The sequence below is a fragment of the Carassius carassius genome, chromosome 45, assembly GCF_963082965.1.
Source record: "Carassius carassius chromosome 45, fCarCar2.1, whole genome shotgun sequence".
NCBI classification, from domain to species: Eukaryota; Metazoa; Chordata; class Actinopteri; order Cypriniformes; family Cyprinidae; genus Carassius; species Carassius carassius.
Genome location: NC_081799.1, coordinates 15,599,583 through 15,617,507, shown reverse-complemented (window position 1 = coordinate 15,617,507; position 17,925 = coordinate 15,599,583). Strand labels below are relative to the sequence as shown.

General features: G+C 35.9%; 1 long non-coding RNA gene across 1 annotated transcript in view; it reads right to left on the bottom strand.

The window, feature by feature from the left end:
- Window positions 1-786: 786 nt before the first annotated feature.
- The window catches only part of LOC132127592 (uncharacterized), a 33,159-nt gene continuing 16,020 nt past the window's right edge, over window positions 787-17,925 (bottom strand). Inside the window, exons 3-5 of the long non-coding RNA XR_009427553.1 lie at window positions 2,352-2,378; window positions 1,745-1,765; window positions 787-1,008 (exon numbers count right to left, since the gene is read on the bottom strand). This is a non-coding gene — a long non-coding RNA (uncharacterized LOC132127592). The remainder of the gene's footprint in view (window positions 1,009-1,744; window positions 1,766-2,351; window positions 2,379-17,925) is intronic.

Sequence of the window (17,925 nt, the reverse complement as noted above, 5' to 3'; positions counted from 1 at the left end):
CACTGAGAGGGAATGGTTACAAGAAAGAATATGAGGACAAAAATAAATCTATATAATTTTATGTTTGTAGTTTATTAAGAATATATTTAATTATCCCACAACATAATTTAATATCCACTTGGGGGAGCAGTTAAACAGTTTATTAGGAACAATCAAAGCTGACTTTCAAACTAATATTTTGGCATCATTACTGCATCATTACATTATTACTCCAGTCACACAATCCTTCAGAAATTCTTTTAACAATCTTATTTTCTACAACAACAAAAAAACCATTTATTTTTATTATTATTATCATTATTATTATTATTAATGTTGAAAAGAGCTGAGAATATTTTTCAGGTTTTTTAGGGGGAATTAATCACACTCATTTTAATCAGCTTATGATGGAGCACATATGTGCTTGCCATAAATAAAGGCTGAACTTAATTTTTCATAACATGTCTGAACTAATTAGCGTCACATCTTTTGCGTTGCAGTGCATTATCTACATCCTCCAGGTAAATATTGCACTTGTTTAATTAAACGTATTCATCTGCAACCTTATTTAATGTGCTAAGCAAATTCATCAGTAATATTAAAGGGCAACTTGAGATATAAAAACAGTTGTTACTTTGATAATGTTGGCATTTGGTGTATTTCTATAAATATCCGACTAAATAAACACGGAATGAAGATTACAAATCACATGGTGGAATCAGCAAGTGCATTAAAGGGACGTTTTGTTAAACATCGTATCATGTAGCCTGAAGCATTTAGATGCTGCTGAATTACATATGCAGGAGGTTTCACATTTACAGCTCAGAGAGCACATTTTTATTCCTCTTTTTATTGGTATGCAGCTGCTCAAGGTTAGTGGTGGGCTTCAGGTTGTAGCTCAAGCCCCATCAAGGCCATCTTGGTGGGGTGGCATACTGATTTCAGCAGATGCCCAATGGGAGTTCAGCTCTGGGTATCAACACTAACCTCCTGCTCCCGGCTTCTCCATGGCCACCAAAGACTGTTCGACTAAAGGCGGTGAAAAGACAACCTGTCCTCCAACCAATACGCTCGTATAGGTCGTTTGTCCAAATCCCTGAAATACGACCCATCAGAGCGTATACTACAATTGCGCCCCTATCGGCAAAAGGTCGTTTTCATATTAATGTTTTGTACTCTTTTATTTGCACTCTGGTTTGCGTTTCGTGTAGCTCAGTTGGTAGATTATTGTGTCATACCCTGATATGTAATCATGCTATCATGGGTTCGATCCCAGGGAACGGACTTGCACGAAAATGTATATGCTCAATAAATCATAATTTAGCATGATTTCTGTGATGGTTGGGTTTAGGGGTGGGGTTAGGTGTGGTCATTCGAACGAATAAGCCACCTAGTAAAATATGTACGAATTACTGTGAGATCGGTGTAAAAAGCTCACACATTGCATTTAAATAAACGTGCGTTTTGATTGGTAATGACGTTATACGTCATTTCATGACGACAGACGCAACGCGATACTGTCATTATTTTTACGCCCGCTAGAGGGCGCTTAACTTTAAAACGTAAATATAGGTCGTAATAAGGTGCTTGCACAAATGACCTATATGGTCGTTTTTTGTTGGAGGACAGGCTCTGACAAAATCATGATGGGATAAAACATTAGTGATCAAAAGTTGCTTACAAATCAGATCACTATTAAAAAAAGGGTCATAATAAATGGTTCTATTTAATTGCATACGTTTAATTAAACAAGTGCAATATTTACCTGGAGGATGTAGATAATGCACTGCAACGCAAAAGATGTGACGCTAATTAGTTCAGACATGTTATGAAAAATTAAGTTCAGCCTTCATTTATGGCAAGCACATATGTGCTCCATCATAAGCTGATTGAGTGTGCTTTTCCATGTTGTTTCACAGCCTTGGTTAAAGCTGTGCTGAGACCAGCTTTTGCTGATTAGAATAAGATAAAGGACATTTTCTCAAAACTGATGTATTTTGTAGTCAAATAGGTGAGGATTTGATACAAAATACGAAAGCATTAATAACTATAATAATAATTTAAATATAACTAATAATAAATATAATTAATCTCCCTAAAATTATTGTCAACATCAACATAAACATTTTAATTAATATAAATAAAAATCAATCAGGTAATTTATCCTTTAAATTTTATTTTGTTAATAAATTATGAGATTATTTTTATGTTGACTTGACACTTTTTGTCAGTTATAATTATTTTATTCTAGGTTCATTTTTACCCACCCAATCATTTCTTTTAAATCAGACATTTTGAAATGTTTCACAAACCATTTCAAGAGATCTATTTATTTTTTATTGCACAACTCTGTTGAAGACAAACAGGCATACCTGTCAGAAATAATGAATGTTCATGCCCTGAAATAAGAAAAGTATTACAATAATTTGTTTAATTAATGTCCTAGTGGGCCAACGAATAAGACCATGACATGTTCAATTTAAAATCTGTGACTGACTAATGAGTGCAGCAACAAAAGATGAAACTCAGGATAGAATATTGCAGATCCTCACCACATGCAAATGTAAACTCATACATGCCTTTTCACCAAAGGCGAAGGATGCGACCCGTTGTGTCTCTCACCTGTCAAACACCACGGAAACACAACAACACATGCAAACTAGACTGATACCTGAATCCCTTTAATGCGCCAAAGGCTTAGTATGACAGCGGATCCATTACCGTCTCATGCAGAGAAATGACTAAATACCCCAGCTGAAGCTCAAGGCTTATTCTTTATGATTTATAAATGACACACAGCAGGACATCAAAGGATGGACATGCCACTCACTATAAGAGATCTGCTTGTATAGTTATCCCTTTCTCACAGTAGGATATTTGTGACTATTTTGGAAAATATAATGTGAAATGAATCAGCACTATTGAAAGACATATCTACCATCCAGGTACTCCAAATGTTCCAATAAAGCAAACAAATAAAAGGCATAATCAAATGGTTTCCCTTTGACTACGACTACCATAATGGAAAACTACAAAATATACAGAATTCATGCAGGTTGCTCTGCAGACATCATAGTAATATCTCTAGGAAGATATTATCTGCAAGCAACAGACAAACAGGTACATCCCCTAAATCTACTTGAAAAAGGGAATGGCTAAAATCTTGTGCCTGGTCAAATTGTTTCAAAATTTTAAATTCGGTATCAGAAATGTAGCTTCTTTTCCTCATGCCATGCTAAAAACTGTAAAATGCTGCATTTCCAGCATTTCATAACATCTTGCTATCTTTTCCAACTTCATTAAATGCTAATCATTCCTTTTGAGGAAAAGTACCATATTAAAGTCTTAATATTTTATCTTAATGTTATTCAAATCCGCCTGTTTCAGGAACATTTCCACGCACAAACTATTTAGATAATAAACACATTTCAATAAATCACCAAATATTCTTTAATTAATAAACAAATTTCCCATTTAAATAACTTAAAATTTCCATGGCGAGGAAACGCATCAAGAAACCCACTCGATCAGAATAGGAAATAGTTTAAAACTTAATTTGTGTGTTATCAGCATTTGAGAGGTTTATTTTCCACAACTCAGAAGACAAAGATGCCTAGTGAAGTACACATTTTCACTATCCAGACCTTGTTAGGGAGACAAACACTCAACAATAGCTTGTTGTTTAAACATATAATTAAATTTAAGAGTGAGCAGAGAAAGTGCAGAATAAATGGAGTAGATATGCATGGGAAAGCACAAAACACACACAAACAGAGAAGGATTTGAGGTCAGTGGGCACTGATTCAACAATGATAGCATATTCTATTAAGATAATATGCAAGGATTGTGAGTAACAAGCACTGGTTTACAATAAACCTATTGTCATAGTTGGTGCTGACACTACAATCATTGTTGCCACTTCATTTTTATGTTTTTGTATTCCTAACGAACCCACAAAAACATACAAAAAGTTCTAATAACAGCTATTGGTTATTATTTCGTGGGTTTTTAGAAAGCATTTGCAGAGTTTTTGCAGAGACTTAAGTGATGTTAAGTTGATGCAGTAAAATAAATAGGGAAATGGAAATAAATAAAACACTAAATCTCAACAAAATAAATCAATAAAAAGAACCTAAACCTAAATAGTAATACTGAAATTGAGAAGAAAAAAAAACAGCAAAAGTACTGACAAATTAAACAAATAAAAATAAATAGATAAATAAAAAATAAAAAACTATACTTCAAGATTATATCAGTTATTTTTTGCCCATATAATGAAAGCCAGTATGGGCCAGTGTTATTTTGGAGCCCAGTAACTTTCTAATTTTTTTTTTTAAGGGGAAAACATTATAACAGTTTAATTTACCTTCTTTTGTGTTCCAGAGAAGAAATTCATTCAGTTTTCAACAACATAAGAGTGAGTAAAAGATGACATATTTTCAATTTTGAGTGAACTATCGCTTTAAGACACACCTGGATCCAACAGTTCCATTACATTCAAGTCTAAGATGCCTCCATTTGGTTGATTTGAAAGCACTATTCTGTTCTTTTTTTGCTACATATAATACCCCTCAATTCACTGTGAGCAATTCAGGGGCTGAAAGAAGAAAAATGCCACTTTAACATTTGTTAAAAGAACGTACAATTCTATTTCTACAAAGACTATCAGTGTAACCATTACATATGACTCTAATGCTCACTTTAAATTTTGTTAAGGCACTGACTGACAGGGCAGCAAGGCAGCTGCCTTCTCTTTCGCATGCACCCATAGAAAAGTGACCCACTAAGGAGGAACTAAATACAGTCATGGGCGAGTGGATAAGAAGGATTTGCAGACACACACAAACAAACACCACCAACCATATTCACTCGAAGCAGCTGAAATCGCTGCTGCCAATCCGACATCAGTGGAAGAGAAGGCCGTAGACAGCTGTGAGATAAAGGCGGGATAACATCGGTACATCAGCACACAGCCTAACAGCACTCTCTCAGCCCTGACAACAGCTAGTTACAGGAATACGGGACGCAGAGAGGAGACATATGCTCGATGGTGTATAACGCCGCTCTGACATCCTCTTAAATCTGCTCCGTGTTAGTGTCTGATTAGCAAAAACATGTCTACAACAGCGTGTCAGGATGAGAATAATTCCCACTGATGACTCGGCTACCAGGCTCAAACGCACGCAGACTTTGTCATAAGCAGCTCTCGAGCAAAGGCCTTTCTGGCAGCCATGGGTTGAAAGGGGTATCTAGACAAATCCACAGATTAGACGTCTGAAATCATCTTCCATTTGCTGTATATTCATTGCTATTTGGGATTCAATGGAGTCAAGATTCCTTTCACGCAGGGGCGTAACTTCCTGACGAGACAGTTATCTCTGAGGCCTGTGCCTATCTTTACAAAGCAGCTTTTGATGCAGCTTTTTTGCACCCCGGCTTGTTCCTCTTTCTCAAATGATCATTTTATTGTTGAATCCCCACAAGATACTTCCCTGGAGCTGTAGTTTCTTTTTTCTGAGTTGAACTTTAATACGTTCAAAAATATTCTTCAGTCAATTAGTTGCTCACTAATGGAAGTTTTTTCTGTGCTGTGACACTCGGCAAAAAGAAATGAATAAAAAAAAAACCTCTGGGCTCGGGTCTTGTGAGGTGTTATTTGTTAAAAATGGCAAAAAAGTCTGCAGAAACCTCGTCCCAATTAACACATTTGGCTCTTTCAACTGCCTAACAGGTGCATACATAAAGCACACCACCATGCAATCTCCTTATGCAAACATTTACTGTAGAACAGGATCTTTTCCAGCACAATCAGCCTCTGTGAACAAAGCTACAACCATATAGAATCACAAGGTTTGCAGCAGCTGAAATGAAAGAATTTATGTATGCACAGCTTATGACACTTACAAATCTTTATGGATCCATTATTATAAATATTATTTTAACATTTTACTGTTATAAAGGTATTTTTGGCATGTCTATTTCTATCCTAACCTAACTTAAAAAAGGCAATAGGCAAATAAATATTCAGTGGCAGATAGTTTTAGTTACAATAGACAGTTTAATTCACATCCAATAAACAAACAAAACAAATAAAAATGTCTTTATGTTTTTATTCAGCAAGGATTAATTAAATTGATTAAAAGTGACAGTACAGGTAATAATGTTACAAAAGATTTATATTTCAAATAAAAGCTGTTCTATCAAAGTATCCTGAAAAGTATCAGAGTTTCAATGAAAATATTAAGCAGCACAACTGTTGCCAATAGGCCTAACATCACTGCCTGATCTCATTGAATCTTGTATTCAATTCACCACTGGCAAAGTGAGCTTTAAAAAAAACATGGCTGTCTATGCAATAGAAATGCGGATGGAAGCGCAAAAATGCAGAAGTCTGATCTGTAGAAAGATCAGACTTCATACACACCTTTCATTTACATATAATACTGACAATGTAACAACACAGTTAGGCGAACTTGCCCTTTAAAAGATTAGATCACCAAAACATTTGCTGAAAATTTACTCACACTCAGGCCAGTGAATGGGTGCCGTCAGAATGAGAGAATAAACAGCTGATAAAAACATCACAATAATCTATACAACTCCAGTCTTTCAATTAACATCTTGTGAAATGAAAAGCTGCATGATTGTAACCACCAACGTATGGACTGATTTTGCGTAAAAACGGCATAGTGTAAGTGATCTGTGCATATTTCTCTCCTGATTCAGACGAGACAAGATTTTTTATTACAAACATGCAGCTTTTCACTTTACAAGACATTAATTTATGGACAGGAGTCACGTAGATCACTTGTGGATTATTATGACATTTTTATCAGCTGTTTGGACTCATTTTTACTGCACCTATTCACTGCAGAGGATCCATTAATAAGCAAGTGATGTAATACTAAATTTCTCCAAATCTGTTCCAAATAAACGACTAAAATATATCTTAGATGGCATGAGGGTGAGTACATTTTCAGAAAGTTTTCATTTTTTGGTGAACTATTGCAAATACATACAGTATTAATGCCATACTGAACAACTATATATAGGTGAAGTATTCAGATGTTCACATACTTTTGGCCATGAAGTGCATCTACAACGGGTCCAAAACAGTTTGACTAGAAACAATCACAATAAAGATAACTGATGAAGCAGCGGAAGCATATGACTGAATTCATTTGTCAAAGGCAACATGAAATGACACAAATACTTTCTATAAGGCAGAAGCTTTAATGGAGTCTATAACTTCACAGCTTACACTGTAATGAAGCAAGAAACACAACAAAATATAGTGTGTTTTCTGCAATAATGTTTGTTTAGGGGCACAAAGTCTAGATAGATGTTCCCTATTCTGTTTGCAAAATAATTTGGAAAAGCGGTTGGAGCGGAAAGCTTTGTCAAAATTTTGATGGCAGAACAATTATTAACGTCCAGCTGTAGGAATGCTTTTCTACTGTAGTGTGGCTGCCAGAGTGGAAATGCTGGTTGGGTTTTTTTTCCAAGCCAGGACTTAACAGATTTTTTTCCATTTTTAATGGAAAACCAAACCATGCCACTAGAATGGCTGCAATGGCTGTCATACTAGAAGATTAAGATTTTAAAACATCCTTAGTATATGAGATTATAAGATCATCATCATATATATATATTTCAATATTTTACACTTAATCATATATTCTCTGCCTGTAGTACACAAAATGCATGCAATTAAATTGTAAATTCAATAGTCAAATACTACATGACTTAAAAGCTACATTATACTCTGGTTGTTTTTTTGTTCTGACATCCAATCTCTTCCTACCCTTGTTCACGTTCTTTGTTGTTATGCACACTGGCACACATTGCCTCATAATACTCCACCGATAACATTACATCAAAAACTTTCAACAAAATCAAGCTAAATTAAAGCTGCAAACTAAATAGTGCACAGCACAGCCAGGAAATACTGAAACGAACAATGCAAAACTCTAGAAAAAGAGCTAAATGCTGGTTAATGACTGTCAGAAGAGCTTGCCAACTCAGAGCGGCTTGTAATGAACAGAGCTGATTGTCATTCAGCTTGAGTTCTGAGGGAAGCTGTGTTAAAAAATAACTCTGCCCCATCTGTGATTCAGCTCTTCCTCTGTGAGACCCATTAATGCTGAGAGTTAAGTAGGTATCTGAGCTCATCGGCACCACGGATCACTGCACTCCCCTGCTCGGTGGGGCTGATAGCGCTACGGCTGACCGAACATAGGCACCCGCCAAAAGGATTGATGATAGGATGTGTTTACAGACCTGTGTGAGGTCACCAAGTCACAGTGGGTCACCTACTTTGTGGGGAAGTCGTAGCCTAATGGTTAGAGATTTGGACTCGTAATCCAAAGGTTGTGAGTTTGAGTCTTGGGCTGGCAGGAATTGCAGGTGGATATACAGTGTTCTCTCCTCCTTCAATACCACAACTGAGATTCCCTTGAGCAAGGCACCGAGCCCCCAACTGCTTCCCAGGCACCGCAGCATAAATGGCTACCCACTGCTTTGGCTGTGTGTTCACTGCTGTGTGTGTGCACTTTGAATGGGTTAAATGCAGAGCATGAATTCTGAGTATGGGTCACCATACTTGGCTGTATGTCACGTCGCTACTTGCTATATACCAGGGTTTCTGGAGACTCAACCCAGATTAAGAATGTAAGTTTGACTTTCAAAGTTCAATACTTCGCAAAAGACAGAGGAGTTATTTTCTTTTTTAACCAGAAACAATGTGCAAGGCTAAAAGATTACTTTAATAAAGACTTTCCACAATAAAAAGTAGACTATACATTGCATTTTTTGTACCTTCACCCTCTCAATCTGCCATGAATCACCAGGGGAGGACCAAAATAAAAGCTAAAGACAAATCATAAATGTGGAGCCACAAGCAGAAATCGAAAAATGAGTAAAGTATTGACATCTTTTCAGGTTATAATAAGACAAACCTCAATAACGGCCCAAACGCTGATTTAAACATCTTTTCAGAAAACCAATGACACTCAAAAACAAACACTTCTGGAGAGTTTTGACAATTTTATTAAGTGAGAAACACTTTTTGTGGCATAAGAAAATGGCATGTAACACTCTTCAGGGGCCAAATACACACACACACACACACACAAAATACATATATATGCTTAAGGGAAAGATTCTTAGGATAAATAAAATGTTTATCAGAAATTTCCCAAATTATATAAAAAAAAATATAATAATAATAATAATAATAATAAAATTTCTTCTCTGAGAAAGAGAACCCAATAAATGTATAAAATATTTCATCTTATATTCGACATCTGTAAGAATATCCTACTTTAAAATTTATAATTAAGCAATTTTTTCAAGAATGTTAACTCTTGAGAACAGTCTAAAGAAAAAGAAAGATAACTGTTCTATAATCAAAAAAATATTTTTTTATTTTATTTTTGCTTTTCTTCAGAAGTGTTTAGCTTTAAGAAATAAATATAAGGGCCTGGTTTCACAGACAGGGCTTAGCTTAAGCAAGGACTAGACCTCAGTTAAATTAAGATATTTAAGCAGCTTTTATATATAAAATAAATAAATAAATAAAAAGCCTTAGGGGGAAAAAAAAAAACCTTAAAGGTGTGCATCTTGAGACAGAACAATGGCACTGACATATTTTAAGATATTTTCAGTTGAGACAGCTCAAGCATGCATTATAGTCTGGGACTAGCCTTAAGCCTTGTCTGTGAAAGCAGAGGAAGAAGTTCTTAAGAAGTCTTTTCAGTAATTCAAAAAAGTTTTCTTAGCAAGAAAAGTTAGAAAATCATAAGAAATAGAAAAGATGCATTTTATTCCTTCCTGTTCATTGAGACCGGCCCTATACGATCTTCATAACAGAGCAAATGAGCAAATTTTGAGCAAAAGGCTATTATTCTAATCTCTTCTATTTTTCTAACAGTACAGCTTGACCTTGGAGAACCCTGGGCAAATCTCCACAAAATAAACCTTCACCTTGTTTTGCTAAATCATTCTTCTTATTGCCATTCAGTCCCTGATTCTTGAGTATACTTGGACAAAAACATAACTCATTTCGTAAACTCCTTCAAGCCTGCTTTACCTAAGCATGGCTATATTTGTAGTTCTAAAACAGCAACAGAAAGTAGTCTTATAAATACTGCACAAGAAAAATTCAGTGTGTTTTTCCTCTCCAAAAGGTCTTTAACTTTTAAATGTAAAAAAAAAAAAAAAGAAAAAAAAAACCTCATCTGCAGGACAGGCATTCAAGCAAACACACTGATTTAAACTGTTCACTGCATTATCTCTGCTAGCCTGTGATTTGAACAGTAGCTCGTGGAGCAGCACTGATGGATCTGTGAGCGGTCTAATATTAGAGTCAGAGTCAGACGTGAGAAGATAAACTGAGAAAGGAAATGTCCATGCTGCTCTCGGGTCTGAGTTCCCACCCTGTGAAAGAGGGAGTCTGGCCATCAAATCAGGCAGTGCAATCATTGATTTATGTGTTGCTATCAAGTGATGCTGGGGCGGCCGTCCCTCTTTTCATCTGTTCCAGAGGTTCGGTTTTCCTGAACACAAAGCAAACAAACACAAAAATGCATCCAGCCACCCTGCACTGGGGAGGAAATCCCTTTGTGTGACTTTCAAAGAGAGCTGAAATTTCAGGTTCTCATCCATTCTAGGTGATTGGTAATTTAATGTGCTTTTGGGTCCCGCAGACAGAAGAGTTTGCAAAGTTTCATGGGGTTTCTTATCCATATTGAGTTTCTAGTTGGGATTAGTGTAATGGGGAAGCCTATGGCAAGCGTCCACAGCCTTTTTTGGAATCAAACTTGATTTAATTGCTTTGACTTGTTTTTTTTGACAAGAAATTTTATCACTACTCACCACATCAAATAAAGAATCCCAAATTGCTAGCGAAGATACTTAAATAAATAAAACTGAGGCTATTTATGTTTTTAATGCACTCATTGTCTCATTGTGAGTCATTTATTGGCACCTTAGTCAAAGTAAATAAATATCTTTATAATTTCTGCAAGCAGCAGGCTAAATTAATAGCAGGCATAATTGATTTTCGGCTTTTTTTCAATTATTTCCTAATGTAGAATATGATCAAAGATTTCTTATATGGACATGTTCAGCGAATCTTGGATATTTGAAAACATTTTAAACTCATACTCAAATTTGCAAAAATACTTTGCAAAAAAATAAAAATGATCTGTGAATCTAATCCCCAAAATAAACAAAAGCCACTAAAAAAAACTCATCTTCCCAACAGAGCCCTGCCATACAGTACAAAAGTATGATTGTGAATTTGATATTTCTTTTATACAACAAAATAAAATAAAAACTAAAAAAAAGAAGTTAATGTCGAACTACTTTCATTTTCTTTCCAAACAAAGCCAAAGGAGGAGCACCTTTTCAAGAATGAATCAGTGTTTATGAAGGAATCGGTTAAACAAATGATTCAATGATTCATCCAGGACAGACCAACGCTATCTCACAACCAATTTATACATATTTTACAAGGTGGCTAATTTGTACGACCTCACTCATATGATTTTGCATGATTTCTGTGAGGGCTACGTTTAGGGCGGGGTTCGAGGTGGTCATTCATATGAATTCCTACGATTTGCCACCTCATAAAATATGTAAATTTCTTTCACAATACAAACAAATTGGCCATACAAATTTGTTCGAGTTAGCCATCTAGTAAAATATGTACGCATTGCCATGAGATAGGGTTGGATAAACACTTGTTTAATTCCTGAATTAATCATTTAATCAATCAGATGAATGACTGATTCAATGATTCACACTCAAATTAAAGCCTTTGTTTTATTCAAGAATGAATCTGTCCCACAGACTGCCAAGTAAAATACATTGTCAGGGTCCAGAAAGTTAGACGACTTGTTGAATAAAGTCATTATTTTTGTGTTCTTCTCATACAAAAAGTATTCTTTTGACTTCATAACGTTACAGTTGAACCACTGATGGCAGATGGACTATTCTGATGATGCTTTTCATACTTTCCTGGACCTTACAGTGTATTTTACTTGGCAGTCTATGGAACAGTCACAAGCCTCCTGGTTTTCATCCAAAATATCTTAAATTGTGTTCTGAAGACGAACTAAGCTTTTACGGGTTTGGAACGACATGGGGTAAGTGATTAATGACAACATTTTCATTTTGGGGTGGAGTATCCCTTTAAGGCACAAGAAGTGGACTATCAGTCAAAATATGATTTAAAAAAAATTAAAGTGACTTGAGGGCTTCCAGCTATGGCTAATCAAGCCATGTGGTCAGAAATATGGTAGATTAAAAATGCATTGAATAGAATGTAAATGCATTCATTGGATTGTAAAATTATGCTAATATGGAAATAACAGCAGCTGATTTAATAATTCATGGCTTATGCCCCTTCAGAGAAGGCAGAGACACAAGATCAAGTGAAGGCACATATGACAAGAAAGAGATTCAACTCTCTGTGGATAGAAAATGAAAGAAATGGCCCGGGCATTAACCTGAGTACAGAAAATTGTCTGTGGATTAAAAAAGAGAGAGATTAAATAAAAGTTTGAGAGACTTTTTAAATTCTGAAAAGATCTGTATTTCATTTCATCGCTAAACAGTTCCCAGAAAGGATAGTGACATGCATTATAAAGACCAGTTAAAATATGCATTATAAAGACCAGTTAAAATATGCATTGGTAGTATCTTTTTTTTCTTACAGAATTTCATTTGGCTGGTTCTTTTCAACAAGGTCATCGCCCTGTGCACCTGTAGACTGTTGGAAGCTCTCATACTGTACTATGTGTGTCAATTACAAGAGCATTCTCCTTTTTGACTCTCATTTCAAGGTTAGGCCTATCATTAACTAAAACTAATATTATTAACCCAGTTTTGTTAATTTAAATAATGGTGAAATAACATATAACTAGATAAAGCTCGTCAAGACAAACTTTATGTTTGGATTGGAAAAGCCTGTACAGACCTTTAAAGTAGATTTAATGACTTTAAATCTGGATCAACGATATTGTTCAAATGAACAAAGAGCTGAGAATATGCGTATTTTTGTGTCCTTAGCTGAGCTAAACACTTAGTGACACACTATGACTGATGAAATGCTAGCACGCTGAGACCAGCAGAAATGTCAAGCTGAAAGAAATCTACCCCAAACGCTTGGAACAGTTACCACCCATGGAGTTCTTACATCAGGTTCATTCTCAGATGATTTACACTCCCTGGTTTCTGGAAAAAACATTGTGCTAAATATTGACAGCTTTATGGCTCCAATGCTATTGTTTGTTTTCCTCCATACCTTTCCTTCTTTAACCTCAAAATTTCCCTTACTGTACTAATGCCTCTCATACGAACTTCACTGAGCACTCGCCATGTGTTTTCATAAAGTATCTCATGCCAGCTGCGAATCCTGCGATGCTCCGGGATCAGGTATCTGCCTGTCACTACTAATCTCAGACACCATTTAACAAAAATCTAAAGTGAGCCAGGAACAGCTGGTGTTTTAAAAGGCTTTGTGAATATGGGGCATTGTGATTACAGAAAAAAAAAATCAGCGACGGGCGGGATTTAGCTGCCTGCTGGCTAGCGGCAGGCCAGTGGTGAGAGTAATAAGGAGCTGCGAGGTGGTGTAAGATAGCCAAGGTGGGAGGGAGCTAGACAGACAGATAGACAGTTGAGTGTGACGCTGTAGGGGTGAACCGTGGGGACTAAAACTGCAACAAGTGAAATGGTACGTGCTGGAGTTGGTTTTGATGGGTTTGACTTTTGTGTATTCTACTCTATTAGCTTTGGGGCAAACTGTATGCTAGGGTAATCCTGAAAGATAACTTTTAGCAGCTTTAGAAATGGTGCAAAATATTTATTTTATTTTAGTTTAGTTTTATTTGACAGAGATAATGCACATAAATAATACATAAGAATAACATGTGCTAGAATTAGCCAGAAGGCTATCTGCAGTCCCTGGACTGATGGTAAAATTGTCACCCTAAAAATATAAAACAATGAATCAATACCTAATACATACATGCTCCAAAATACATATAAAATGTACACCATCCCTAAAAAAAAAAACATCCGCTAAACAATTATACAATAATACAATTACACAATTATACAATTATAATTATAAACAATTATAAACACTATACCTATAACACTATAATATTATATATTTTCACTAAACACAGAATAACATAATTTTAAAAATCAATCTTAATTTATCCAACTTCCAGCCGTAAAGCATAATGAAATAAATAAAATATTACTTTTTTTTCTTACATCCTCTCTTGCCCCTCACAGCCTCTCAGAGCCCAGTTTGAATATTTTTGTACAAAAGCTTTTTGTTTTTCACTTAAAAAAATGGATGAATAAATATTTGGATGGACTTTAAAATGAATGAGTGTAAATATGTCCAACCCACACTTCCTCTTAAGAACTCTAACAACAATATGTGTTTCCAGACTTTCCGGAAATACTGTTTCTCCAACACTCAAACATCTTTCAAACAAATACTGTATTCATAGAAAATAACAGTAGTCTATTGCAATCGCATCTATGTCTGTAACATCATCTCAGAACGACTTAAAATCTTAGATAAAAGACTAACTGCAGCACTGACCAGACCAAAACAGCATCTAGCAATTATGAATCTACTCAATAGCTCACTAAGTGATAGAGGAAGCCAGCCGCATTGAACAGAGGTCTGGGAAATCACTCCAGCAGCATCCCGCTCAGCCCACAAACTCAGATTCGCAGTCTTCTATTCAGTCTGTTGGCCTTTAATTAACTATTGATTGGCACAGGGTACTGAGAAACCTCCACTAATAAAACTATAGCCACTACAGGTCAGAGTGGTGTTTAAACTTTTATGACAGAATGAAGTTCTGACCTCGTGTTGGAAAGTTTTATCCATCCACATATATCAGAATAGCATATTTTCATGTATGTAGACATTTGGAAGGGGGAATAAGGTGCGAAAAGTTCTGTACTGTACTACAAAGTATTTTTATTTTATCTCTCTGCTAAAGAGAGCAGCTGGAAAGGAAGTGTAGGTCTAGGGTACATCAACACAGTGTGGCACCTCGATCAGCATCAAACGAACAGCCCACTGGTTCCTGTTTTGGAGCCAATATTTACTCAAGAATTAATCCTCTTTTAAAAATTCAGCATTGGCATAAAGATGGCAGCTTTGATCACTGCTAGGCCCTTCAGAGGGATTACCTGCCTTACTGACAGGATATTTCACAGACGTAGCAGTTACCCTTATTACCTGTACCAGTTACCCTGATTGCAGTATTACGTCTATCTAGGCAGTAAAACATGCAGTTTTGTGCAGTACAAAGATTCTGCACTGCACAGTGAAGAACTGTACTGTAATAAAACACTTCTGTAGTATGTAAAGTGGAAGTGAAGCAGTCAGTCAAGTTTACATTATTTAGTAAAGTGATTTCCACTTTAATTAAAAAATATATAACAAGCATGATTAATTTAACCTTTTTAAAGAAAAAAGGTCACCCCCATCTTGTAGTACCACTGCGTGTGACGTCACGGGGTTGGTTCGCTCCGTTGGCCAGTGAAGTAATATATATAAGCATTTCTTTACTTTTTGAAGTGTTTGTTATATATTTTTTAAATAAAGTGGTAATCAGTTTACTAAATAGTATAAACTTGACTGACCGTTTCACTTCCACTTTAAAGTGGTAGCTCACCTTAAAACCTATATTGTACAACCCGAATTCCGGAAAAGTTGGGACGTTTTTTAAATTTGAATAAAATGAAAACTAAAAGACTTTCAAATCACATGAGCCAATATTTTATTCACAATAGAACATAGATAACATAGCAAATGTTTAAACTGAGAAAGTTTACAATTTTATGCACAAAATGAGCTCATTTCAATTTTGATTTCTGCTACAGGTCTCAAAATAGTTGGGACGGGGCATGTTTACCATGGTGTAGCATCTCCTTTTCTTTTCAAAACAGTTTGAAGACGTCTGGGCATTGAGGCTATGAGTTGCTGGAGTTTTGCTGTTGGAATTTGGTCCCATTCTTGCCTTATATAGATTTCCAGCTGCTGAAGAGTTCGTGGTCGTCTTTGACGTATTTTTCGTTTAATGATGCACCAAATGTTCTCTATAGGTGAAAGATCTGGACTGCAGGCAGGCCAGGTTAGCACCCGGACTCTTCTACGACGAAGCCATGCTGTTGTTATAGCTGCAGTATGTGGTTTTGCATTGTCCTGCTGAAATAAACAAGGCCTTCCCTGAAATAGACGTTGTTTGGAGGGAAGCATATGTTGCTCTAAAACCTTTATATACCTTTCAGCATTCACAGAGCCTTCCAAAACATGCAAGCTGCCCATACCGTATGCACTTATGCACCCCCATACCATCAGAGATGCTGGCTTTTGAACTGAACGCTGATAACATGCTGGAAGGTCTCCCTCCTCTCTAGCCCGGAGGACACGGCGTCCGTGATTTCCAACAAGAATGTCAAATTTGGACTCGTCTGACCATAAAACACTATTCCACTTTGAAATAGTCCATTTTAAATGAGCCTTGGCCCACAGGACACGACGGCGCTTCTGGACCATGTTCACATATGGCTTCCTTTTTGCATGATAGAGCTTTAGTTGGCATCTGCTGATGGCAAGGCGGATTGTGTTTACCGACAGTGGTTTCTGAAAGTATTCCTGGGCCCATTTAGTAATGTCATTGACACAATCATGCCGATGAGTGATGCAGTGTCGTCTGAGAGCCCGAAGACCACGGGCATCCAATAAAGGTCTCCGGCCTTGTCCCTTACGCACAGAGATTTCTCCAGTTTCTCTGAATCTTTTGATGATGTTATGCACTGTAGATGATGAGATTTGCAAAGCCTTTGCAATTTGACGTTGAGGAACATTGTTTTTAAAGTTTTCCACAATTTTTTTACGCAGTCTTTCACAGATTGGAGAGCCTCTGTCCATCTTTACTTCTGAGAGACTCTGCTTCTCTAAGACAAAGCTTTTATAGCTAATCATGTTACAGACCTGATATCAATTAACTTAATTAATCACTAGATGTTCTCCCAGCTGAATCTTTTCAAAACTGCTTGCTTTTGTAGCCATTTGTTGCCCCCGTGCCAACTTTTTTGAGACCTGTAGCAGGCATTAAATTTTAAATGAGCTAATTAAGTGGATAAAAGTGTAAAATTTCTCAGTTTAAACATTTGCTACGTTATCTTTGTTCTATTGTGAATAAAATATTGGCTCATGTGATTTGAAATTCCTTTAGTTTACATTTTATTAAAATTTAAAAAACGTCCCAACTTTTGCGGAATTCGGGTTGTAGATTCAGAAGACCTTGGAACTTCATAATATCCACAGCTGTTTTGAGAGTTTACTTCACAAACTTTTCACCATTTTGTTTGATAAAAACTGAAACCTCAAAACAGAAATTGCATGATAAGGGGGGAAAAATAATATATATAAGTGATAATATATATTTGGCCATATTAGCCTGACCTATTTGTACGGCATAGTCCCACTAAAATATAAAGCAAAAACTTCTAAATTGATAATAATAATAATAAATATTTCTTGAGCATACTAGCATAATAATGCTAAAAAATTCAGCTTTGTTATCAAAGGAGTAAAAAACATAAACATTTATTTTTAATTGTAATAATATTTCATAATATTACGGTTTTACAGTATTTTTGATCAAATAAATGCAGCCTTTGTGAGCTTGAGAGAAACATAAAAAAACATTTTAAAAATGTTACTTTTTACAAACAAACACAAGCAGACATGCAGTACAACTGTATTTAAGTAAAGTATAACTGCAGGCCACTGTAGCTGAACAAGTACAGTACACAGCATATTATCTCATATTAACTATACACTTTAATGCAATACAAGTTAAACTCAACACAAAACAGCTGCAGTTTATTCCA